The following is a 25236-nucleotide window of genomic DNA, read 5'->3' on the forward strand; positions in this document are numbered from 1 at the left end:
GATATTTCATAGCACATGAGCATAAATGGAGGAAAATTTATGCCTTATGGGCGTGGGTTTAATCCACCTGGGGACCTGGAATGAGTGTCCTTGCAGACAGTGAGAAGACAGCGTTGACCAGAAAGCTTTGTCAGGGGCAGGATGCACCAATCACAGGCTGCCTGCCTCAGAACCATGAGCATAAGAAGCCAGTCTTTCTTTCTTTCTTTCTTTCTTTTTTTTTTTTTTTTTTTTTTTGGTTTTTCGAGACAGGGTTTCTCTGTGTAGCTTTGTGCCTCTCCTGGAACTCACTTGGTACCCCAGGCTGGCCTCGAACTCACAGAGATCCGCCTGGCTCTGCCTCCCGAGTGCTGGGACTAAAGGCGTGCGCCACCACCGCCCGGCCCTGAAGCCAGTCTTTCTAGGTGTAGATGTAGATATGTTCACAGATTTCCTTACCAATCACGTTGTCTTAAAATCGAGGCTGAACACTATCATGAAACTGGTCTGGAACTATTGAGTTCTGGAAAGTTCAGATAGTATGCACCATAAAGACACACTCATACTCAGGGACTAGGTAGGATCCTCCAGTGAACAGGATAACTGTGAGAGATGGTTAACAGGTACACCAAGAAGAAATCATACCAAATAACAAGTAGTAATTATAGGAATGCTGAACGGGCTTTAATAATGTGCTCAAAAGTTTCCAAGAGGTGATGAAGGGTAAGGTTAGTTCATCATAAAAAAGAAAATGCCAACATATGTTCAAGAATACATACATATATATATATATATATCTCCCAGAGGTAAAAACTGGTCATTGAAATATATCCTCATGGTGAGATTAGGCATGGCTGAAACAAGAATGAGCAAACAGGAAGACAGACCAGAGGAAACAGCCCAGAGAGACAGATGTAAAACACAGAAGAGAAACAATGAGAAATTTCAGAATAAAAATCTCCAGTATCTGCTGAATAGAAATTCCAGGAAAAGAAAGCAGAGAATGAAGAAGCTATATTTGAGGAAAGAGAATAGAAATTAAAAAACAAGAGGGTATGATCCTTAGGACAGGATCTTTCTGTTTTGTTTTTTTGTTGACTTTCTGAGATAGGGTCTCTCAGCATAGCCCTGGGTGTCCTGGAACTCACTATGTAGAACAGGCTGGCCTTGAACTACAGAGATCTGCCTGCTTCTGTCTCTCGAGTAAGGGGATTAAATGTGTGTGCCACCACATCTGGCATTAGAACAGGATCTTAACTGCTGAAAGAAAGATGATAGATGACAGATAGATAGATAGATAGACAGATAGATAGAAAGAAGATAGACAGACAGACAGATGGATGGATGGATGGACAGATGGACAGACAGATGGATGGATGGACAGATGGACAGACAGATGGATGGATGGACAGATGGACAGACAGACGGATGGATGGACAGACGGACAACCAGATGGATGGATTGATGGATGGTCGGACAGACAGACAGACAGATAGATGATAGGTAGATATCCAAATCTAGACACTATAGTTGAGGTCACTACTATAATAAAAATTTCAGAGAGAAACAACATAGGTTTTCTAAAAAGAACAGCCATTGGCTGAGAGCTAACGTCCATCTGAGTAACCATCACTGGTTTACTGGTGTGTTTCATTAAATTCACTCTTGCTTCCTGCATCTTCTTATCTTCTTGCCTAATCTTCTCTCATAAAACGATTCTTTCTGTTTGTTCTTTCAGTGAGAGTCTGGGACAAGCACTCTTCTTCTTTGTGCGTCTGGAAATGTCTTCATGTCACCTCACTTTTTGAAAGATAATTTCGTTGGGTAACAGAGTCAAGGCTGTCAGTTACTTCCCTTAAGCATTTTGAAAGTGAATCTATTATCTTCTTGATGATTATCCTGATAGAGATTAGCTCTCAGATCAATAGAAGAGAGCTGTCCTATCACCAAAAATTTCAGGAACTCTCTATTAGGCAGGAAAGACTTTATTAGACTAAAGCTGCTGGGATTTCTTTGTTCCGTAGCTTAGGCTATCCTATGCAATCAATGTAAAAATTGATGAGGCGGGTGATACCCTATTAACCTAGAAGTAAATGACACAGTGACTCCGGTCAGTGGTTGTCCAGGATGAGGTGAAAGGTGTCTAGACAGATGGTGTGCGGGCATGCAGTGGTGAGAGCCAACCCGTTGTGACTCAGATGTTGTTAAGCTGTCGTTTTAAGCTCCAAGGAAGCCTCTACGAGGCAGACTGTGGGTAATGTGTGTTGAGAGCTGGTTTTTATTGGCGCTCCTCAGGAAGCTGTTGAGGAGACAAACACAGGAGAGAATCGCAAGGTTGAGAAGCAGAAAGAAATGGGGATAAAGAGTCCAGACACTGGCAAGGTCAAAGTGTCGAAAAAGTTCACTACGTTCAAACTCAAAACTTTTGAGGACACAATCAGAGACATGAGGCAGAACATGCTGGTTACACATTTGCAATCACAACACTCAGGAGGCAGAGGTAAGATGGCCATTAGGTTCAAGCAAGCCTGAGCTGTACAGTGAGAGTGAGTCCCTCTCTCTCTCTCTCTCACCTTCCCTCTCTCTCTCCCTTCCTCCTTCCCTCTCTCATTGTATGTATGCCTAGAATTTAACTTTGGTTGTAGTTATTGGTGCATGCTGCTGGACAGAAAGAGAACAGACTCAAACTCTCTGTTAGTTTCGTTTCCTATAGAACTATACTGCTAAAGATACCACTATCTTTGTTTAAAGAAGCTCTTGACTACATAACATATCATCCTCAGTTTTCCCTGAACAAGTAGAAAGCAGGCAACAGCCTGGGAAATCTACAGCTTCCCAAGGAGGGCAAACTTCCCAGCATCTATTCTAGATATGACCTAGACATGGGAATTTCTTTTCAGAAAAAAAAAATGGTAGACGGTCATCATACTGCCTGCTCACAGGATCCCTGCATTTACCTTGAGTGAACAGAAAACCAAAGACTTCTAGGATAAAAACATAAAATACCTAAGAAAGAAATCAAAGAAGACACTGAAAGATGGGAAGGCGTCCTGTGTTCACAGATTGGCAGAATAGTGTGAAAATGACTGCATTACTCAAAGCAATGTGCAGATGCAGTGTAATCTTCCTTAAAATTCTAATAACATTCTTCACAGATATGAGAAACAATCCTAAAATTTATATGGAAACACAAAGATTACAAATAGGCAGTAAGGCCCTAAGCAGAAAGGACAGTGATGGGGCAATCACAAAATGTGATTTAAAAGTGTACCCCAAAGCTGTATTAAAACCACCAGGAATGGCACAAAAGAGACATAGAACAAAGCAAAAGAACAGAAAGCCCAGAAATAAGCCCACATTGCTGTAGTCATCTGATTCATAACAAAGGCACCAAAACATATGTTGGAAAAGAGACAGCATTCAACAGTCATGCTGGGAAAATTATATATTTACATAGAGAAGAATTACATGAAGGTCCATATCTCTCATGCTATACCAAAATCAATTTGAAATCATTCAAAGACCTTGATGTAAGACCTGAAACTTTGAAACTACTATAATAAAACACAAGGAAAACACTTCAAGACATAGGCCTAGGCAAGAAATTTCTAGATAGATTCTAACAGCCCAGGAAATAATAGTAAGAACTGACAAATGGAAGAATTAAAAACCTTGAAATAATTTAAAAAACCCTTTTGCATAGCAAAGGAAACAAACAGGATGAGAGAAAATCTCCCGACAGTGGAGTAATACCTAGAACACATAAAGAAGTCAGGAAATTAAGGACCCATAAAACAAATAATTCAACCAATAAGCAAGGAAGTGAACTGGACAGACAGTGTTCAAAAGAGCTACACATGGGCAATCCATTCACGAAAAGGCATCAACATCGCAGTGCCCAGAGAAATGCAAACCCAGACTATGCTGAGATACCATCTCACCACAGTCAGAATGGTTGTCAGAAAAACCAGCTGGAAGAAATTCTGACAATGTGCCTGTGTGTGTGTGTGTGTGTGTGTGTGTGTGGGGAAGGAACCTTACACACCACTGGTGGGAGTATAAATTAGTACAGCCACTATGGAAATCAGAATGGTAGTTGCAAAAAAAACCCCTAAATATAGAAATATCCCATATACTACCTACACTTCTCCTGAAAATATAGGAGCTTACAAAAGAGACTTCTGAACATCAATGTTATTTTAGCACTGTTCAAAATAGTTAAGATCAGCCTATATGCTCACCTACCAATGAATCTGTAAAAAGCATGGTATGCATATGCAAAGGAGCTTTATTAAGCCACAGAGAAGAAGACAATTGTATTATTTGTAGGAAAATAGATGGAAATTGAATCATGTTAAATGAAACAAGCAGTCTCAGAAAGACAGATACCAAATACTTTTTTTCACATGCAAAATGTGGAATTAAAAAAAGATACGAAGATTGGGTGTTCTACAAGGGACCCCACAGCCACCATATTTGCCTAGGATCCAGACTGGGCAACAGCAACCACAGCATGAAACCATAGCCCAACAAAAACAAGACTAAAACACCAAGATACACCTTAAACATCTAACTCCAGATGCCTAGAACCCAGCACAAAACCACAAACATGAACAGCCAAGAAATGTGCCTCCTCAGAAACCAGCAATAGGGTTCTATTGCAATTGGCCCTGAGAAATGCAATTTAGCTGAAGCACAAAACAATGACTTCAAAATATAAATTATGACTATGTTCAAGGACCTTAAAGAGGATATGAATAAACCTCCTCCCTCCTCAAGAAGACTGTGAAATCACACATGGTGGGATGAAATGATAAAACTTGTCAAAGACACAAAAGTAGAAATAGAATCACTAAAGGAAACTCAAAGTGAAATCAAACTGGAAACAGAAAACTTAGAAAGTCAAACAAAAATTCAGAGGTAAGCCTCACCAACAGATGACAAGACATGGAAGAGAGAATCTCAGGTGTTGAAGAAAAGTTAGAAGAAATGGATATCTCAGTCAAAGAAAATGTTCAATCTAAAAAATCCAGGCACAAAACATCCAAGAAATCTGAGGCACTATGAAATGATCAAATCTAGAAATAATAGGGATAGCAGAAAGAGAAGAAAACAGGTCAAAGGAATAAAAAGTATTTCTTTTAAAATTGAAAGTAGATGTTTTTATACAATATATTCTGACTATGGTTTCTTCTCTTCCCTCTCAGGTCCTCCTCACTTCCTTGTCCACCCAAATCCACTTTCTTTCTCTTTCTTATTAGAAAACAAATAGACATATAAAAAATAATAATAAAATAAAATAAGATAAAATAAAAAACAAACAAACCAGAATAAAACAAAACAAACAAGCATATAGGAAATAAAGAGCCGAAGAAGTACAAGAAACATACAGATGTTGAGATATACACATTTGCACACACACAAAACCCATAAAAACAAAATTGGAAACCATAGTATGTAAGCAAAAGATTTGTAAGGTAAAAATAAAAAGCCTAGACAAAGCATTATGAGACAAAAAACCCTCTAAAAATACCATTGGGTCTGTTTCAATAAAATCATAGAATAAAATCCCCAATATAAAAAAGGAGGTGCCTATCAAAATACAAAAAGTATACAGAACACCACATAGACAGGACCAGAAAAGAAATTCCCCAACAAATAATAATCAAAACACTAAATATACATAACAAAAGAGAATTTTAGAAGCTGCAAGGGAAAACAACCAAGTAACACATGGAGGCAGACCCATTAAGAATAACACTTGATTTCTAAAAGCCAGAAGGGTCTGGATGGATGGTCTACAAATTCTGAGAGACTACAGATGCCAGTCCAGACTACTATACTTAGCAAAACTATCAATCACAATCGACAGGGAATAAAAAACATTCCACAACAGAACCAAATTTAAGCAGTTTCTGTCTGCCAATCCAGTACTATAGAAGGCACTAGAAGGAAAACCTCAGTCTGAAGAGGTTAACTACACACACACAAAATAACCCACAAGGAACAACTAATCCCAGAAGAGTAAGTCAAAAGAAGTGGGAAAACCATATCCTAACAACCAAATAACAGCAATCAACAAATAATTCTCATTATAATTCTCAATATGAATCTTCTCGATTCCCAAATAAAAAGACACAGACTAGCAACTGGATTAGAAAACAGTATCCATCTTTCTGCTGCACCCAAGAAACACACCTCTCCATCAAAAAGAGACTTCACCTCAGGGTAACAGGATGGCAAAAGGTGTGCCAAGAAAATAGACCTAGTGTGGCCTTGAACTCAGAGATCCATCTGGATCTCTGTCTCCCGAGTGACAGGATTAAGGGTGTGTGCCATCACTGTCTGGCCTCTATGTCTAATATAGTGGCTGGCTCTGTCATTCCCCAGATACGTTTTATTGGGGTGCACAATATATCACCATGTGACTAGAGGGGACTTTGGGCTGTCTCTCATGGAGAGTGGGAAAAAGAGGAGGAGGAGGAGGAGGAAGAGAAAGGGAAAAGCAGAAGGAGGATGAGAAGAAAAAGAAGAGAAGAAGGAGGAGGAGGAGAAGAAGAAGAAAAGAAGAAAAGAGGAAGAGGAAGATGAAGAGGAAGATGAAGAGGAAGATGAAGAGGAAGAAGAAACTGAAACTGCTAGTCATGCATGACCAGAAGGGTAGATCAGGGTGTCTCCTTCTTGGACATACAACCCAACTATTTATTCTTCATTTCTCACATGTAGGTGAAACCACATAATTGAGTTCTAGCCAGTGAAACACAGAGGGGAGTGTGCTGGTGAATGTTCAGCTGTTGGCTTTCTAGAACACAACATGTACAATACACTTGAGTGCATGCTACATTCGCAATATGAGCAAGGTGTCACATATTGAATACAGTTGTAATTGATACTACAGTTACATTTTAGGAATACAATATTTTATACATGTGATTGTTTTGCTCAAAATTTTGTCATTGATTTCTATCAATCCCCATATTATAGCCAACTTATGTTATAATTGATTAATGAGTGTAATAAATAAGTGTGTCTACATGAATACTGGTTTATACTTTAAGTTAATGAGCAAATGAGATAATGAGGACATATGTCAAAATTTATTCTGCCCTAATTTAGGCAACTTCTTTGCTGTATCAATAGTTTTCAAATACTAGAAAGATATTTCTTCAGTGTTTTGTGCTATTCACAACATAATGGTGCCCGATAAGAATATACTTCTATTAATCTGGCTTACCAGTTCTTCATAACTGTCCAGTGCATACTTTAAAAAGCAACAAAACAATAAACCAAACTCTGATTTGTAGTGTTTGCCAATTTCTATGGTGTTAGTATCTTAACCAAGGTTGATTTCAAACCACTAACAGGTCACCAAACATGGAATTTGGAAGACATGCCCAATGGCCTACATACTTTGCTGGAAATGAGGGCTGAGGAGCTAGCTCAGCTGGTAAAGCGCTTCCTGTGTAAGCAAGAGGACCTGGGTTCAATCCCCACAACAGCCTTTAAAAAGCGGAGCATAGCAATGCACGCCTGTGGTCTCAGTACTGGGGAAGTGGAGACAGAGGACTCCTGAGTTTGATGGCTAGCTAGTCTAGCTGAATTGGCAAGCTTCAGACTATTGAGAAAGTCTGTCTCAGAAAACAAAGTGAATGACAACGCAAGGTTGACCTATACTACACACACACACACACACACACACACACACACACACACAGAGAGAGAGAGAGAGAGAGAGAGAGAGAGAGAGAGAGAGAGAGACAGACAGACAGACAGACAGACAGACAGAATGAAACAAAATTCTTGCTTGATGGCAGAATTACAAATAAAGCAAGCTGGACATGGTGTCACATGCCTTTAATCCTAGCACTCTGGAGGCAGAGGAGTTTGAGGCCAGCCTGTCTACATAGTAAGTTCCAGGACAGCCAGGGCTAAGTGGAGATACCCAGTTTCAGCACCCCCCACAAAAAAAATTGAAATAGAATATAACTGGTCAATACTAGAAATAATGGTGATGTCATGTATCATATTAAAAGCCCCTCCCTGTCAACACCATGTCTAAAGCTATTGGAATTACCCTGCTGCCCCACCTTAGCTCACCTCCTCTAGTGATCCACACTGCCTCCCAGTGCTAGCCCATGGCTTAAGAAGCATCTTAGAAACATTCATTCTTCTAATCCCTGGGCTTCGCTTGTACTTTGTTAACTTATTTGATAAATGTTTGGGGATTAAGACCAGAATCATGCATTTTCAGTTGAGGTGAATTATCACTGTTGGTCGGGGAGGGGGTTCATTTTTTTTTTATGAAAAATTAAGATGATTCTTGAAAGATCCTGTTTTAACTGTAAGACGACTAAGATACTTAGATTCACATCTGGGCACAGAATCTCATCTGAACCAATTAAGACCTTACAGCTAGACTCTGTGGGCTTTTTTCTTGGGGAATGTAACGTGACAGTACTTTAAGCAGAGGGAAACACTGAAAAGATTCTGTTATAAGAATTAAATGTTCAGGATTGGGGAGAAAAGGTACTTGCCACTAAGACTGACCACTTTGACCTGGGAACTCACATGGTGGAAGGTAAGAACTGATTGACACCTCCAGTTTGTCTTCTGAACCTTGCATGCTTGTGCATGCGCACACACACACACACACACACACACACACACACACACACGCACACACACATACATTCCAGCAATCAATGGAGCTCACAGGAAAACAAACAAGTTTTGAGAAACTATTTTTCACCTAGGTTGAGAGTTTCTTTAAAATTCTAAATATAAACATATAGCATCAGGTTGAAGAGGTCTTTAATTTCAAACATGAACATTTTACTTAGTATGCAGAACACTCCAGAAAATGTAGCAGGCAACAGTTCACGTCTATAGCTACCCTCATACATTCATTTCCCAAACACTTGTCAGACATCCATGCACGTGTAAGGCCCGCACCAGGCATGGTGACTTGGCTTCACAGAGGAGGACTCTGGGGGAGTGGGTAAGGGCATCCCAAGCTTTGGAAATAGCCTCCATAGAGTAAACGACACATTTGAGAAATGAGTAACACCAAATGTCAGATGGATGAAGCTCCTTATAACGAACTGAAGACTGTGGATGTGATCTACATATAAGGAAGACAGAGTCACTCTATTCCCCCCTCCCCCGCTTGTGTTGGCTTGACAGTGCTCTACACTGTAAGGGCTGAAATGCAGAGAGAATGGCTGTAGGTGAAGAAAGCTGAAAGGCTTAGGCACAGTGCAGTTAAGAGACAGTATTCAGAAGCAAGGTCTCAGGAATAACAGGAGGAAGTGGTCGTGGAGGAATGGGCAGGTATAGCCGTGGGACTGGCTCACCGACGGACTGCACGCGCATGTATGGGCTGCCCCACAGGAGACTTCCATGTCTGGAGCCTGTGGCAGCTGCTTGAAGAGGATCTTCATCCAGATGGAGAGCATGTTACCGAGCATGACCACTGGGCAGCTCCAGACAGAGCCGAACTACTGTGGACTGAGATCTGAGGATGATGTTCCTCACAGGTGGAGCGACGGAGTACAAATGTGGAGCCGTGAACATTGAGGTGATGGGGCAGAAAGCGTCCGTGGAGGGCGGGGGACAGGTGCTGAATGGACAGGTCACTTGGTGTTACTTGGTGATACAGCCTCTTTCACTCAAGCCCAATGAAGGGTTCATTGGCATATCAACTAGTGAAGTAAATAAAGAAATGAATTTAAACTTCACAGTTGATTTTTTATAATTTAATACATAGATCGCTGTAGGATGGAAGAAACACACACTGTGTTTTACCATTGGAAACAACCCGGCACAACTCTCTAGATGAGGAAGTACTTTGGAAATATGTATCAGAAGGCTTAAAAGGAACTATGTTCTTTAAATCACTACTGATTTCTTAGACTACTTCACAAAAATGAAGTGTTTTCTGTACAAAGATTCGTCACGGGATATTTGAGAATCAGCTTAGATGCCTAGCACAGAGGAATGATCTAGTAACTTTCGATACATCTACTGAGTAGAATATTAAGCAGCCATGAAAATGATATTTAGAATGAGCTTTTTATTTATGTTTAGTAGAAGAATTGTTATCCAGTATCATCACAAATACATAAGATAAAGCCAGAATGCCCACAGACAGGAAAATGTGTAGAAAGAAACAACATAATTTTCTTTTTTTTATTTAAAAATTTTTTATTCATTTTATGTACCAACCACAGATCCCCCTCTTATCCCTCCTCCTGTTCCCCCTCCCTTCAGCCCCCCTCCCATCCCATCCTCCAAAAGGGTAAGGCCTCACATGGGGGAGTCAGCAAAGACTGGTACATTCAGTTGAGGCAGGACCAAGACCTTCCCCACCTACATCAAGGGTGAGCAAAGCGTCCCACCATAGTTAATGGGCTCCAGAAAACCAGCTCAAGAAACAGCATAATTTTTATAGTGTCTATAGTTTTTTTTAAGACTGTCTCTGGCTAGTATGCTTGGTGTTTCACTCGACCCATTAGTTTGAAATTTTTTTGTATAAACACTTACTATTAATCAGCAAATGGTCTCTAACAAATAGAATGAAGCCTGGTGCAGGTTTATTGGGGCTCTGGAAAGGAATCAGAGAGAGCTGAGTGATGGCAAGCTTTTCTCTGTAAGGTAGTTGCTCTGGGTATAATGCTCCAAGGGCTAAGAGATCTCTAAGAGCACAGCGCTCTGAACACAGACATCCCATGAGCTGCTTCCCCATACCCATCCCTCCCATCCCCTGCTCTCAGGAAGGGAAGAGCACCCGGCAGAAGTACCCTCTGGTATTTCACTCAGAGCTACTGTTTCCAGAACTCTCCATTTCCTAGGAACTCTGACCCCTTCCTTCCTTTTCTAGCTTCAGTTCCTCAGATTCTGGGAGCCCAGAGACAGCAAGAGTGGGGGAGGGGAGCAGGGAGCACGTGATTGCCGCCGAGACACACCATAAGCCCGTAATGTCTGAAAGGTTAAGCAAAGACGGAGGCATGAAGAGGGGAAATTCTCCATTCAACAATAATCGCACCCCTCATCTCTTCTCAAAATGGGAAGAAAGGGTGCAAGATGACATTAGGCACTTTAAAATATGCAAAATTAGGAGCTGTGCAGACCTCATTAACACCCGCCTCCAACATCATTAAGATGTTTCCAAGAAAATTAATTGAGAGACTCATTAAAAATAAATTAAGAAAAATGTGTTGCAGAGCGCCTGCACTCAGCTCATAAATCACAGCTCAGAGCTCCAGCCCGCTGCTCCGGCAATTAACTCCAACCTATTTGTTTTATCCTGACTGTGAAAATTAGAGAGCAGACGTGGAGATTAGATTAGGGACGTCTGTCAAGCGGAACTTCGAGTGAATATTTTAGGATACAAAATGGAAACCAGGAAAACAAAGAAAGCAGAGATTTCTTCCTGAGGAGTTTGTCTTTGAAAAGTGACTGGCAGCTGAAGGGGGTTGGAGGGAGAGCATGGGGGAGGAACGGGGTACTCTTAGGCAGGAGAAGGTGGGAGAGAAAAGAACAGACGTTTACATTAGAAGTCTAAATAGATACTCATCGCAGGAGGGCTAGCATTGAGACATAAAATAGAGGCTCCTGATGACATTTACGCTCACCATACTTTAATGTTGAGACTTCCATTCTAATCACTCAGAACCGTCCCTGCTCTCCTGCAATGTTATGCATTAGTGATGGGTCCATCTTCCTCTGTATGGTGGGAAGTACGCCAACCTCTCTCTGTGTCTCTTACGCAACAGTCAAGGGCCAACAGTTACTTTTATTTCTGTTGCTATGACAAACACTGTGACCAAAAGCAACTTGGAGGAGGAAAGGGTCTATTTGGCTGACACACCCACGGTACAATCCGTCATTGAGGGAAGTCAGGGCACAAACCACTGAGGAATGCTGCTTACTGGCTCTCACTCAGCGGGCTTTCTTATACAGCCCAGGACCACCTGCCTAGGGATGGTGCTGCCCTGAGTGGGCTGGGCCCCCCATATCAATCAGTAACTAAGAAATTACCCCCACACACATGGCCACAGGCCAGTCTGATCAAGGCACTTCTTTAATTGAGTTCCCCTCTTTCCAGATGACTCTAGGTTGTGAGGGGTTGATAGAAGAATTATCCAGGACCCGGGGCAATAGGCATCTGGCTGGTTTCACATACATGTATCATCTCAGTTAACTTTCCTAACTCCAAAAGAGAAAGCCTATTTATAAGTTATAGACCCTGATGCTCAAAGTAAAGCGCTAGTTTGGGGGAGGGTAGTGTTGGGTTTGCCAACCTGGTGCTTTATTCTGAATCTGGTAAAGCACTTGGTGGCAGCTTCCCCCCCCCCATTCAAAACAGAAGGGGCTTATATTTTCCCCTTTCTTCCTTCAGCAAACGTTTACCACAATCTGCTGGGTGTGGTGCCAGGCTGGGGAGATGGAGTGGTGGCTTCCTTGAGTTTAAAAAAACAGGTGCTGGATGAGACTGCAAATGTGAGCGCTGGTGCAGAGGACATACTTAGAACACAGTCCCCAGGGCATCAGAGACCTTCTGTCATTCCAGTCCCTCATTGAACGGCCACTCCATAACAGCATATGACCGTTCATGACTCCTTCCTGAGTTGGACCACTGGCTCTCCTACCTATCAGCTATGAGGCATTGGGCAAATTATTCAACCTCTCAGTTTCTACGTCTATAAAATGGGGATAGTATGGGTACTTAACTGCAGAGTGAGTCCCTCTGTCCTCCCTCCCTGCCTTCTTTTCTCTTGAGGATGAAATGAGACAATCCCATGGAGCCCTTAGCAAAGTGCCCGGCTCAGAGTTAGCACTGAGCAAATGTCAGCAGTTATTATTTAGAGGTGACATTTATGTTGGCTCTTAAAGGAGCAGTAGGAATTCAATTAGAATTCCATTTCTAGGGACAGCTGCAACCTTATGGGTAGTATTTAATATTATTTGGATCTTTTGAGTAAAGGGAGGAGTAGATAATCCTGGGCATTAAGGAGAGCCATGCCAGCTTGTTATGACACACAGCCTCAATGGGTCAAGGATCTGAGCTCGGGCTATGAGTGGGATTTGAGGCAGGACAGAGGATGGGTAACACCTTTGCTGCCCCTCCTCAGAGCATGTCAAAGGCAGGGAGGAAGAACACTGTTCTGAAGGGAGAAAGGTGAAGGTGGAGGAGACATACCATGTCATGAACCTTTACCACTACTTCCTGCCTTGCCCACATGGGGCCAGTAGCTGGTAAATGGACACTGTAACCAGTGACAGTAACATTGTAACCTCTGGGATCCAGTGACAGCTCAGTGAATTGCATCATATTGTTGTTTTTGTTTAATCTAATTTTTAAAAGACTGAATGGAAGTTTTCATGACAGGTGTGTTGACCCATCCTCACTTGCAATGGGCTCTGTACTAGGCCAGAAGATGCAGGGTCTGCGTGGACGCTGATCTGGATGTTCTGAGATGGCCCCAATAATTACTTAAAGCTGATATCTCTTATGACCCATCAAGGATGGTTCTGTAAAGAATCATTCTGTGCTTTTGATATCTCACCCCTGTCACAAGGCAAAGTCTGAATATATGAAATATGGCACTAAAATACTTCCTAGGTGGGTAGGTTACCTGCCTAATCATAATACAAGGACCCCACCACCACCACCACAAAAAAAACAAAAACAAAAACAAAAACAAAAAAACCAAAACCAACCAACAACAACAACAACAAAAACCCGCTGATCTGGTGAATACCCTGGACAGAAAAAAAGACCAAAGACAGTAGACTTCCTAAAGCCTTGCTAAGAGAAAGTTGTTGAATGGTCACAGGAACCAGGAAAGCTGGGCTGCAGGAACACTTCCAGAAACATCCAGGCTTGCTCTGGAGCAGTGCCACTCACAAAGAGCAACACATTGGGAAATGGTCAGCTGACATTAGGGAATTTCTTCTTAGCATTATCAGTCTTTACTTTAAACTTTAGAGGTCTGCTGAAAGGCAAGAACCTTGGAAGGACCGCCCTAGAAGCTCTTAGCAGAAGGATAAACCTCACACTTTCCAGATGACAGACACTGACCATGGGAAAGACGTGAACACACACCCTGGATGGCAGAGGAAGGGTGCAGTACTCAACTCCCTAACGTTGTCAAAACAAAGCCAAAGCCTTAAAAACCACCGAATGGGGCTGCTCACATGTGTAGAGTTTCCCACAACCCTGTCCTCTCCTTCGTCCCTTGTCCAAATAGGGGCCCTGTTCTGTGGAGTCTGCATCCCGAATATCTTCTGCACCTGCCCACTCCTCTGTTCTCTTCCATCCCAAGTTGGCTTTCTCTTGTCTGGGCTTCTGCAGAAGCCCCCTCCTGCACTTTGTGTCCCTTTACTCCATGGACGGATGTATTGTCTTATGGTGTTGATGCAAACTTTATTCTCTGCCCTGATGTCTACAGGGCAGAGAATAAAGTTCAAGTTCTACATGTTGCCACCTGAAATCAGGGCACAGGTAACCCTTTCAGGTGTATATCTCACTAAAGAGATACATATTTTCTAATGGTACATTGCGACTCTTGTCCAATCAGCTGCTTACTATTTCCCAAGCATACCATCCATTTTACTTCTCTGTCATACCTTCGGTTCTCGGCCTGACGAATTTTAAACTCTTCTTCAAAGCCCAGTCCAAGCTGTCACTTCTACGCCCTCATCTCCAGAAGGGGCACTTCACTTTTGGAGCTCGTACAGTGCCTGCCAGTGCTTGTTGAATGACTGAATAAGCTTGTTTGTAGACATGCTTATATTGTTTCTTACACTTTAATTGACTGCAATAATGCATTAGCCTTTCCCTCCCTTGATTACAAGATCCTTAGCCACGCACGCTGTGCCTTTTTGTCCCTTGGAGGGTCTGTACTTTGCCCATAGTAAGGGCTCCCTAAATTACATTATAGTTTATTTTAAATGAGATCAAAGCACTCTGACACACACACTTCCTTTATTCTAGACTACTTTTGTAAACAAACAGAATAATGGAGAATTAACGGCATCTGTGAGTAAATGGATTTTAAAGGTCTACTCCCCACTTCCAGTACATTGTATTTCTTCATATACTACCGTTTCTCAAACAATCAGAGCTTCAGAATAGTTGCTTCTTTAACTACCTGAAGAAGACAGTGATATTCGAGTAGGCTCTTCCCCACACTGCGCATGACAGAGAAGGTAAATCAGTGGGGGCCTTAAGAGCGCCCCCCGCCCCCGTTTCCCTCAGTCTCTGGAACAAAACTGTTCATCTTTTGGTGGCAACAGCAATCTGCAGAAGTGATGACAGGGAACAGAGTGTTTAGCCAGCATCTGTGCTGTGGGAGTCCTCTCTTCACTTCCCCAGCACAGTCAAAACAAGATAAAAGTCAAGAGCCACTCACAAAATCCTGGGAACTCTTATTGAGACACAACCCTCTGAATGTGGTCCACATATGCAAGATGAGTAGTTACATGTCAAGAAATCAGGCTGAGCTGCTGTTGAACAAATCATCAGACTTCCTTTTCTCACTTAAAGGCCGCATATGGCATCAAACCTTCCTACTGAGCTGTGGGAGCCTGTGCACATGTGTGTTCATGCACTCCCACCCCGTCATCTTCAGGGGCCAATGATTTTGTGTGAGATGTCCTTGCCTGCTTCTTCCCATCAGATCTATGTTTCAACGGAACATGGTCGTCTTTGCTGGAGACTACATCCTGTGTAGTCCATCCCTCTCTGACATGACACATGTTTTTGCTTTGTTATTTGACTGGACTGGCCCAGGTTCTGGGAGCAGTGTGTATTTCTTCTGAACATTCTTTGGTTATCCAATGACTCTGGACCATGGCTATCTTGCCACCACATGGTTGATTATCTTAGTGTTTTCAGTGTTAATAATTAGGACAATTAGCACAACGAGGGGCTTTGGACTGATTTATTCTCTTGAGGTCATGTGCCCGGTTCTGTCAAGGTTCAAATGATGCTCATGCTTCCACTGCTCAGTCAAGCATTTCTGGGGTTAATTTTCATTCAAGTACCCGATACTAATGACAAGTGACTGCTCCCGTCCCCATTTACACTGTCATATTAATGTCCCTTTGTTTGCCTCTCACTGAAAGATGCAGAGATGGTGCCGAAAGTTTCCCCATAACGGATCATTCCCTAACTTCAGAATTGTTCCCTTGCAAGAATCCATTCACCTCTTAAAATAAAAATGAAAAAGCCAAGGATGAGAATTGCTTTTTTCCCTTTATGGTAGCCAATACAGGGAGTAGTTAAAATAATAAACTAGCAGATGAATATGTCACATCTGGACTAACAATAGTCTGAGAATTCATGAAGAAACCTTTGACTTGAACCTGGCCACAATATATCAGAGAGACCTTTTGTGACCTGGACCCTTGAGTCACATCATCAAAAATGGGGATAATAATGCATAATAATGCTTACCTCAAAGGCTTTTTAATGAGGATGAGATGAGAATTTTTTATTTTTATTTTATTTTTTATTTTTTTTTTTTTGGTGGTTGTTGTTGAAAGCACCTTGGATGTGGAACACATCTGAGCACATTAGCATATTACTAGCAAGCTGAGACCTAATCAAAGGGCTCGCCCTCTAAATGCCCATGCAAATCTAACTAAGGCAAGAATTGAAAAGATTTTCTTTATGTCCTCTGCCATGCCGTTTGTGCTGAAAAAGGACTATAAAATTTAGTGGTTTAGGAACAGCAGAGACTATTTGGCTTAAACTTTGCCAGTTTAAAGGCAGAGGTCCAGGCAAGCTAGCTTCAAGGTTACATGGCTAATAATTCCACAGGCTGGCTTCCCTTGCATCTGCACACAGCACTGTTAGGTGTATGGAGATGCGCCGAAGCGGTATCCCTTCTTGGAAATCTAGGGTCTGAATGGTGATAGCAATCCATTGCAGACTTTTAAAGATCTTTAACTTTTGATTATGCTTCCAATGATGAAAGGAACACACATTTGTTTAAGGAAAACTAGAAGGAAAGTCTAAGAAATAAAATGGAAATTGCCTGCAGTGATAGATTTTTTTTTAAAGCATTTTAGTATGCTTAATGAAATTGAGGTGACTGCATGTATATTTTGTGTTTGAGTTTCTTTTTCTTTTTTGACATAATTTCTTGTACCATTAAATAGTTCTTGGAAATAGGATTCAGATGGCTACAGGACCTGTTTTTATGTGGATCTACCACAGCTCAGGCAGCAGAATGATGCACCCTTGAAAGTCAGACATACTTGGTGTGGAACTCCAGTTCCAATCCTTTACTGTGGGATGATGTGAAGCCAGCTACTTAAGACTCAGACTGCCCACCTACAGAGTACTGATGACACTCCATGAATGTGGTTTCTTCCAAAGCTAAATCACACAGGAGACAATGCGTGTAGCATTGTGCTTACACACGGTAAGCACTCAGTATATGGTGACTATGGACCATTATGATTTTACTATATTTTGGTTCCCGGATATTTAAGTTGTTTCTGATTATTAATTACCAGGTGAAACATCATCCCCACACCAACAAGAGTAATCTACCTGAAAATACATATATGTGTATATGGATAAGCATGCTGAGTAGAACTTCCTGGGGAACATGGGTTGTGGCAGGTGGAGTTTAGAGCCTGCACAAATAAATATCCAGTGCTGTCTACCCACTCATGTGTCTGTTGATGTATACCCTAAAAACTTCTCTGAGGACACAAACCTATTGTGAATACACTGGTAGAGAGTCTCACCTACAGGACAAAGGCAAGCATCTGTAACATGGGGAATGACCCTGATATAGTTTTTTTTTTCATATAGTTTGCTTACACTGTTGATTCTGTCAGGAATATCCCCAACTCCTACCTCCCAAGGAGAATAACTACTGCTGACTCAGCCTGTGTATCCCTTCCTTCAGGAAGCCTTCTCTTCTGTAACCTGATGAGATGTTTCTCTCCTCTATTCCTGGATATGCACTTGAGTTCTCTATCATGGTGGGTATCACATTCCTTCCATGCTGTGGACTATGATCTCTCAGAGGACAGGAACTTTATCTGATTGATGGTTGCATTCTAGTCCCTTCATGAGTCCATCCTCCCTCCCTCCCTCCCTCCCTCCCTCCCTCCCTCCCTCCCTCCCTCCCTCCTTCCCTCTCTTCCTCCTTCACTTCCTCTTTCTCCTCTCCTTCCAGGCTTCACTTTTTTGTTTGTTTGTTATTTTTACATCCTGACTACAGTTTCCCTTCCCACCTTTCCTCCCAGTCTCTTCCTGCTACCTCCACTTTTCCCTCTTCTGTGGTAGTTTGAGTGTAATTGCCCCCATAAGCTCATAGGGAGGTGTAGCTTTCTTGGAGTGGGTATGGCCTTGTTGGAGGAAGGGCTTTGAAGTCTCATATATGTTGAAGCCACACTCAGTGTCTCAGTTCATTTCCTATTTCCTTCAGATCAAGATGTAGAATTCTCAGCTCCTTCTCCAGCACCATGTCTATCCACATGAGTCTATTAAATAGGTAACAGAATTTTTTATATATAAATTGAGGAAAGACACTCATGAATACAGAATGGAGTAGACAGTAGAAGTGAATCTACCTCACAGGCAGGAGCAGGGAGAAGGGGCATGTGACCCTTCTCCCTTCCCTTATAAGAGGTAACATACAATGGCAGGAAGCACCCCCTCCTTTGGGCCCTATAGCTCAAGCTCACGGGCAGAGCAAATACCACTGCATTTCCCCTTTTTGTTTAAATAAGAAGGTTCTAAACTTTATGCAAACTATATATAATAAGAATGATTATCAAGTATTGTCCAGGAAAAACAAAGGGTAATAACATAAACAAAAATGGAACTACAACCAACAAGAATAAACATCAAAAAAGAAAGACATGCTAAATGTCCCAAAATGTCCAGTGTAGATGAATTTCTAAACAGTCTTATTGAATAAGAAACACAGAGCCCAATACAGAGGTAATAGCCGAAGAGATCAGAGCAAATAGCCACGACTAGCCTTAGCTTACCACCAGCAATAGCTTCCATAGAGAGAGTTTCTTCCTGTCTGAACTGTGCTTTCATTGCCTTCCTGTTCTGCCTTCTCATTGGCTCTAAACCCAACCACATGACTTCCTTGTCACTGCCTTTCTATACAGACCTCCAGGTCTCTATGGTTGGTACTGGGATTAAAGGCTCGTGTCACCACGCTTGGCTGTGTCCTTGACCACACAGAGACTCTGCCTGCCATGTGATCAGAATAAGGGAATGGACTACCACCACCTGACTTCTGTTTATGGCTCGCTGACCTCTGATCTCCAGGCAAACTGAGAAGGAACATAATAATACCTGAGAAAACAGAACATGCAAGCAAGCAAATTCTGAAATTCTTGAGAGAGTAGACAGAGACAGCTGGCAGCCTGGACAGTCACCTGAAGTTTCTCAGCATCATTGGGGCATCCAATTTGGCTTCAGGCCTAGAATATCTGACAGACCATTTTCAGAAGCAGGAATTTTGAAAGACCATCTTACCCTCTCTTGGCAGAGTTCAGTAATTGTTTTTCCTTGTGTCCTAATCGTCCAGAAAGGACAGCATTCATACTGTCAGTAGTTGAGGCAAGGGCAGTTCTTTGCCCAGCAGGCCATTTTGTGTCAAGAAGAAGTCAAACTTCCAATAGAAATGTCTAGAAGCCCAACATTCTCTCAGGATTAGATTGGTGCTGCCAGGAGCAATCATGTCTCATGTTAACAGAATTCTAAGTTATCAAAACTTTTAAATGCCATATTCTCTAGGTCTATGAAGTGTTTGAAGATTACCTATCCATCTGACATATGTTTCTGTAAATCTGGAAAATGTAACTAACATAACTACAGAAATGACAAGCATGGGTGACTATAGCTCTGTAGGTCTTCTCTACCTAAATAACCTAAGGACTAAGACTTCACATGAAAAGATAAACAGTCCATAAACAGATGTACTGTATAAGGACAATGACCTCAAATTGTGACAATTCTTAAAAATATCTTAAACAGAGGTGGAACGTACATAAAGTATGATAAATATAATATTATATTTATATCAATATACAAAATATTTCAGCCGGGCAGTGGTGGCACACGCCTTTAATCCCAGTACTCAGGAGGCAGAGCCAGGCAGATCTCTGTGAGTTCAAGGCCAGCCTGATCTACAGAGCGAGATCCAGGATAGGTACCAAAACTATACAGAGAAACCCTATCTCAAAAACAAACAAACAAAAAACCCAAAACAAAAAACAAAAACAAAACAAAATATTTCAAACAGGAGTAGGAATATACGTACAATACAACAAATACGGTTTTGTATTTGTATCAATATACAAATTATCTTAAATAGGAATATAAGAATAGTTTACATTTGTATCAAATATACAAGAATCCATATCAGTGTAAATTATCCAAGACTGATAGTTTGCTAAATCAGTTTACTACCTTAATATACTATACCTATCCATTCCCCTTTTTCTTTTCTAAAGGAGAATATTGAGTCTAAATTTTTTTGTTCCACCCCTAAACCTATAACCATACATCTGTAACCCTGAGAAAAGTGCAGCCTTTGGGAGAGGGGCATTGTTTTCTTAGAATTGCTTCCTGTTGTTTAGGGGGCAATGGTATCTCTGTGGGGTCCTGTAAAAAAGCTTAGATAGTTAGGTCTGAGTAGAACTAGTCATAGAGTCTCTAGAGGAACGGATAAGATTGTCTGAGATTCTGGCTAGAAGTGTGTTATGATGGACCATCTTGTCTTAGAACTGTCCTGAAGAGTTTGCAGTCCAAACCTGATCATTCAGTAATGTTCTTAGGTGTAATGGCATCATTTTGGACCAAGTAGAGTCATTGTTGTGGGGCCCCATTTTCCTTCTGGAGACTTCAGAGATTGCTATTGGGAAGACTTATTTTTCACTGTGGAAAACTTGAACATTATTAATATCAAAATGGAAAGTTTGGATTTAAAGATGACATGAAATGTAAGGAAGGATTCTGAGAAATCAAGAATAAGCATGGAGAGAAATAGAATCTTGATAACAATGGTCCTTAGATTATTGGTTTTCTTCTGTCTCACACCAGTTGGCTCTTCTGATATGAGACAGAATCTCTTAATTTTTTCTTTTAACAATATGCTTGGGTTTAGAGAAGGAGAGAGCCACATTCCAACTCCAAAGCCAGCTTGATTCATATTTGAATCAGGACCACAACTATGCTAGAGTTAAAGAGATATAGATGTTAGGCAGTGAGATATTACCCTCTACAGTATATTGGTACTAATAGGTCCTTCCTGTATGCGGTAGACATGTAAGTGTCCAAGGCCTTATGATTTCTTCAAGATGGGTATCTCTATTATCCTGTAAAGACAGAAAACATGACCCTGATCTGACCCTTGTTTGTTGAGTTTTCCTTACAACTTGTAGAGTGGTCACATTGGTGGATGAGTTATTACTTCTCCTCATCAAGGAATTTCTTCTGTTCAAAGCAAATTTTTATTAATTTTGTTGGTATCCATAGCTTTTCTTCTCCTGAAGAAACAAAAGCAAAACCTGTTTCCCAATGTAAGACATATCCTGGTTTCCATTCCAAGGTCAACACTCTTTGAAGTAAACCAGTTGGTTTAGTTCAGGAGTTTTTTTTTTTTTTCTGTTTTCCAATGTCTCTCCACAGCTATTGTCCCTTTCTTATCAGCATTGAGAAAATTCAAGGTTAATAAAGCATTATGTAATCTACTTCTAGGGGTCATTGTTGCCTCTTTCTGTTTATTTAGCATATCCTTTAAAGTTTGATTGGATATTTCTATGACTGCTTGGCCTGTATGATTGTGTGGTATACCTGTAACATGCTTTATATTATAATAAGCAAAAAACTGTCTTATTTTATTTGAGACATATGCTAGAGCATTGCCAGTCTTAATTTGTACAGGTATTCCCATGATGTCCATAACTTCCAATAAGTGTATAATCAGAATCAGCCTCTTCAGAACTCATAGGAGTTGCCCATTGAAATACTGAATAAGTGTCAATGGTATGGTGTATATATTTTAATCTTCCAAATTCTGCAAAATGAAACACATCTATCTGCCAAATTTCATTTCTTTGTATACCTTTAGGATTACTTCCTGCAGGTAATGAAGTTTGGTTATAGAAGGAACAGGTAGGACTCTTTTTTCTTACAATTTCTTGGCTTGTTGGAAAGTCCTTTTTGAAACCTTTGCTATTTACATGGTGTTTCTTATGAAATTCTGAGGCTTCTAGCACATTACCTTTCAATAACTGATCAATTTCATTGTTACATTGTGCTAGAAGATCTGGCAGACATGTATGGGATCTGATGTGTGTTTTATATATATAGGATGTTCCTTATTTCTGATGTTTTCCTGTAATTGTATAAATAGTGAAGTTAATTCTGTATTATCACATATAAATTCAGCAGTTTCAATATGTAAAACAATTCTCTCTGCATATTGAGAGTCAGAAACTATATTGAGAGGTCCCATGAAGTCCATTAGTATTATAAGAATAGCATATAGTTCTGGCTTTTGTATAGAATTGTAGAGGCTTTGAACCACTTTACTTAAATCTCCTGATTTATAGCCTGCTCTTAGTTATTTATTTGCATCAGTATAGAATGTGGGGACTGCAGAGATTGGTTTTTGCCATACAATGTGAGGAAGGACCCATTCAGTTCTCTTTATGAATTCTATTCTCTTGCTTTTGGGATAACAGTTGTTAATCTCTCCCAAAAAGTTACTGCAGGCTCTTTGCCAGTATTCATTATCTTTCCTTAAAGAGGAAATTTCCTCATTAGTTAAAGGTACCACAATTTCTGCTGGGTCCATTCCTGTCAACTGACAAAGTCTTAATTTTCCTTTTAAGATCAAATCAAAGATCTTTTCTACACAAGTCTTTAAGTTCTTATTCTGTTTATGTGGTAAAAATATCCATTCCAATATAATATCTTGCATCTGCATCAAAATCCCTGTGGGGGAGTGTTTGGAGGGGAGTATGACCAGAATGCAGTTAAGTTCTGGATTCACCCAATCCACATGTGCCTCTCATATTTTCTTTTCTACTAGAGCCAATTCCTTCTCATCTTCAGCTGATAATTCTCTTGGACTATTTAAATCCTTGTCCCCTTTTAGGGTATTGACCAAATTTACTAGTCCATCTATAGGCATTCCAATGATGGTCTATAAGTTGGAAATGCTTCCTAACAATTTTTGAAAATCATTAAGAGTCCGAAATCAATCTCTCCTGAGTTGTACCTTTTGGGGTTTGATTTTTTTGTATATCTATCTTATGTCCTAAGTAATTAATAGTATTTCCTCTTTGTATTTTTTTCAGGAGCAATTTGTAATCCCCAGCGAGGCAAAACTTTTCTTTACTTCTTCAAACATGTTTTTTAAGGTACCTAACTTTGGATCAGCTAATAAGATATCATTCATATAATGATAGATTATAGATTGTAGAAAATTCGCACAAATTATTTCCAATAGTTTTTGCACAAAATATTGGCACAGGGTAGGGCTATTTAATATTTCTTGTGGGAGGACCTTCTATTGATATCTCTTGACTGGCTGGGAATTATTGTAAGTAGGTACTGTGAAGGCAAATTTTTCTCTATCCTTTTCATGTAGAGGTATGGAAAAGAAACAATCTTTTAAGTCAATAACTATAATAGACCATTCTTTAGGTAACAGAGAGGGCAAGAACATCCCATTCTGTAGGGAGCCCATAGGCTGAATTACTTTATTTATGGCTCTCAGATCTGTCAGCATTATCTGTTTACCAGATTTCTTTTTAATAACAAATACAGGAGAAGTCCAAGGGCTGGTAGATTCTTCAATGTGTTGAGCATTTAACTGCTCCTGAACCAACTGTCCTAAAGCTTGTAATTTCTCTTGTGTCATAGGGTATTGTCCAACCCAGATAATTTATCAGTTAGCCATTTTGAAGGTAGGGCCATTGTTACTCCTGAGAAGTCAATGGCAGTTGTGCTTTGTTTATGTACAGCCTGAATGGTTGGTGGCTGTTTTTTTTTTTATAGTATCTTATGATATTATTCCCAGAAACATGAATTGGTCTATATTCCACTTTTAAGATTGGAGGAATTTTAATCTGGGTATTCCACTGCTTTAACAGATATTGGCCCCAAAGTCTCACTGCTAATTTGCCGCATATGGCTTCAGCCTTCCTCTTTTCTTCTGGCCCTATGCATTCAACCTATCTCAAACTTTGCTTTACCTGAGATAGGGTTCCAATCCCTAGAAATTGGACATCTACCTCTTGAAGAGGCCAATTTGGATGCCATGATTTTGGTATAATTCTGGTCATATCTGTACCCATGTCTAGTAATCCTTCAAGGGCAATGTTATTAATTTGCACTTTAAGCTTTGGCCTTTGTTCATTTATGGAAGTCTGCCAAAATATTCATTTTTTATGGTGTTTTTGGAATTTTTGATTCATCTATCAAAGTTGTTCTATCATCAGTGCAGTATTGTTCTTTACATTAGGCACTGGGTTATTTAGTTGTCCTGGGAAGGAATTTCCACTATAGTGATTGGAAATGTTTAGACCACACTCGATTTGGGGACCTGCAAGAGGGCCCCTGAGGCATTTCCCACTGCCAAAGGGTTGCCTCATATGTCTCTTATTGATCTGCATTCATTGGTCCAATGTTGGCCTTTGCCACATCTTCTGCATAATCTAGAAGGTTGGGGGTCTCCTGTTTGGGTTATTTCTAGGAGAAGCCTTGCTTCTAGTAGCACCCTGTGTACAATTTCTTCTTATATGATGTGGTGTACCACAGTTTAAACACTTGTTACCTTGATACCTCCTTCCACCTTTGGAAATTGCCTCTCCTATCCAAGCCTCATACCATAGTTAAGAGACTCAGCACCATTTGTATGTTGAATCCATTCTTCCAAAGGTGCTTACCTGACCTTTAAAGGTGTATTGTTTTACATTCTGTATTAGCATTATCAAAAACCAAAGATTGAGTTAATACTTGTCTTAATTGTGGGTCTGATATTGTGTTGTTTACAACCGTGGTCAGCCTTTGTAAAAAAATCAGTAAATGGTTCTTTTGACCCTTGGAAAACCTTCATATATAGCTCAGTTGGTTTCCCTGGTTCTGGAATTTTCCCAAGCACTTAAAGTTGTCATATGGTGTAGGGATAATATATGCTCATCCATGGTAAGTTTGTACATTTAAATCAGTGAAATGGCCCTCACCAAGAATTT

Source organism: Peromyscus eremicus, chromosome 5 (genome assembly GCF_949786415.1).
Source record: "Peromyscus eremicus chromosome 5, PerEre_H2_v1, whole genome shotgun sequence".
Classification (NCBI taxonomy): Eukaryota; Metazoa; Chordata; class Mammalia; order Rodentia; family Cricetidae; genus Peromyscus; species Peromyscus eremicus.